Source organism: Magnolia sinica, unplaced genomic scaffold (genome assembly GCF_029962835.1).
Source record: "Magnolia sinica isolate HGM2019 unplaced genomic scaffold, MsV1 ctg336, whole genome shotgun sequence".
Taxonomy (NCBI): domain Eukaryota; kingdom Viridiplantae; phylum Streptophyta; class Magnoliopsida; order Magnoliales; family Magnoliaceae; genus Magnolia; species Magnolia sinica.
In genome coordinates, this window is record NW_026682812.1 from 55,381 (window position 1) to 58,837 (window position 3,457).

The following is a 3,457-nucleotide window of genomic DNA, read 5'->3' on the forward strand; positions in this document are numbered from 1 at the left end:
ATTTGACATTCCTAATCCAACTATAACACTGTGCATGTAACAAAACTATAGTGCACCACCCCTACACGATTTTAGATCGACACAATCTCAATGGAGTCTACCAGTATGCTCGATCATATTATCCACCCCTTTGGGAGATCCAGACTGTTGATCAATTAGACCCACCATATGGAGATTCTTATATTCTCCTACTTGGCCCACTTGATCAATGTCAAGAAAAAAATGAAAACATATTTTAATTTTGAAGATAACATCTGAATGGTTTGACAATAAAATTATTAGATAATATGGGCAATGCTATTATAATCTAATCCATCAAGACTATTGGTAATGGATCGTAGTAGCCATCACAACATTTAATCTTGGCGAATTTAGATTGAGGACAGTCACGAATACCACCAGCCTTAACGATATAAATGGCTACGAAGTGTGGTATGAGAATTACATCATAACGTGATTATGTGTGCCTATCCTCAAGAGGTACATGAGCTTTCAAATGTTTTTAACGAGATAAGATTTTCGTTCTGCTTAAAATAAATTGCGCATATATAAAGAGAAGCAGAAATTAACTATACATCATAATCATCAAAACTTTATAAATAAGATGTATTCAATATCTATGAAAATAAAACACTTTCAACTCTAACTATCTGAATACATTTGTGGGGTCGATGACCTCCATGGATGTTACAAACTCTTGAAATGACATGATAAGGAGCCCTTTAGTGAACGGATCAATAATCACCTACTTAGTGTCGACGAACTCCACAAACATTAGACAATTTTGAACTTTTTCCTTCACAACAAGATACTTAATGTCGATGTGCTTCGTCGACCTTGATGAGTGCTTATTGTTGTTTAAGAAGGAAATTGTAACTGAGTTATTACAAAAAAAATTCTCAATGAATTTGGGATATGTTCCAACACCCACAAACTAGAGAAGAAACGTTGTAACCATAGTGCCTAATTTGATGCTTTATGACAAGCAATAAACTAAACTTCTATAGTTGATGAGGTTATCATCGATTGTTTCATGTTTTTCTAAGACATAACCCCACCAACCATCATGAAGATGTAGCCTGAGGTGGACTTTTTTGTATTAACATAGACAACATAATTCGTATCTGAGTATTTAACCAACTCTAAATGATAAGACCTTTTATATGTAAATATGAAATTCTTTATCCTTTGCAGGTAGTGCAACACCTTTGCAGCTATCCAATGCCGCATGCCTGGGTTGGAAAGATACTTGCCCAACATTCCAACTATAAAGACTATCCGATCGCATGTAGACTTGAGCATACATGATGCTCTATATTACTGACATGTATGAAAAATCCTTCATTTGATTCTTTTCTAAATCATTTTTAAGACACTAAAACTAACTGAATTTATCACCTTTACAATGATGATTGTCCAGGAGCACGATTTTTCATACTATACCTTTCGAGTACCCTATCAATATAAGCCCTCTGTGATGGGCTAAGCAGTCTGTGTAATCTGTCACAACATATCTCAATGCTAATGACTTAAGAAGCATCACCAAGATCCTTCATATCAAATCTTTAAGATAAGAATTTCTTAGTATCGCTCAATATCCTAATGTCATTGCTAGCTAATAAAATATCATTAACATACAAAACTAATATGACAAACTTGCTCCTTATAAAACTTCAGGTACTACTATTGTGATGCATATTTCAACCCATAGATTAATTTCTTCAATTTACAAACCATATGTTCAGAGTTATTGGCTGTAAAACCTTCATGTAGCAATATGTATACATTTTCATCTAGATCTTAATTAAGAAATACAGTTTTTATATCCATCTGATGTAACTCCAAATCTACATGAGCCACAAGAGTCATTATGATATTAAATGAGTCATTCTTAAATATTGGTGAGAAAGTTTCTTTTAAAATCAATGCATTCACATTGATTAAAAACATTGGTAATAATTCTGGTTTTATATCTTTCGACATCACCCTTGTAATCTCGTTTGGTTTTAAATATACATTTATAACCACTCAGCTTTATTCATTATAGTAACTCAACAAGATCTTAAACCTTACTGTTTTTCATGAATTTCAACTTATCATTAATGACATCAATCCAACGATATAAGTTAGCACTTTGTTTGGCTTATGTAAAGTATTCAAGATCCTTTTCCACTCCTATGTTAAACGTTAACCCGTGCTCCTTTAGGTATATGATGTAATTGTTTGGAACACATGCCTCATATCTTTCAAATCTTCTTGATAGCTCACTCTCTTGAGTATAACTGTGATTTCCTTCCTCAGTGAGTTGTATAGGAGGTTCATCGTGGTGATTTGTAGTGATTACAAGCTTAACTACACAAGTTGTCCCAACGTGACCCAAAGTGGCTGTAATGGGAGTCACAATCCGCTTTTTTTTTTTCAAATACAAAGTTCTAATGTTCGTGCTCCCACTATTTTCAGTATCCTTAATGAATCCAATTTTCATAGTATCAATAATCCTGATGGAGTGGGAAGGACAATAGAATCAATAACATTTTGACCTTTCTAGATGTCGTATAAAGAAACAGCTTATGGTTCATGGATCGAGCTTTCTTTCATGTGAGCTATAAAATTTGGCATCAGCAGAGCATCCCTAAACGTGGGGATATTGGAGACTTGATTTTCTCCCATTCCACAACTCAAATAAGGTTTTACTTACAACCTTGTTAGGGACCTCGTTAATGATATAAAATGCAGTTTTGATCGCAACACCCCACAGAAATTCTGGTAATGTCGAATTGTTTATCATATCATACACCATGTCCATAAGAGTGCGAAGCCACACCATTCTATTATGGAGTCCCAGGCATGATGTACTAACGAGAATGCCACAATCTTGTAAGTATCTAGGAAATGATCCTACATTGTGACATAATTCATCATATCTGCCATAGTATTCACCACAACGGCTAGACCTGACGACCTTAATCTTCCTATCACTTTAATTTTCAACTTCAACCCTATAGATTTTAAAAACATATAGGGCATTTGATTTTTCATTTATAAGATAAAGGCATTCAAAACAAAAATAGTCATCTATAAAAGTCATAAAATATTTATACTCACTTTAAGATGCTATAGGGAATGACCCACAAATATCCGTGTGTATCGCTTTAAGAGTCTTACACTAATTTTTACACCTTTCTTTTTTGTATCCGTCTGTTTATTCTTAATACAATCAACACATTTTTATAGTCAGAGAAGTCTAGAGAATGAAGAATTCATTTCCATACCAACCTTTACAATCTGTTATTAGAGATATGGCCTAGTCGCATGCATCACAATATTGGAGAATTTTTTATAGTTTAGTATTTTCTTATATCATACCTTATTTTCATGTAGGACATTTATATTATATATGTGTGAGGCATTCATGTCTACTTGGTATAAGTTGTTCAGTATAAATACAATACCAACA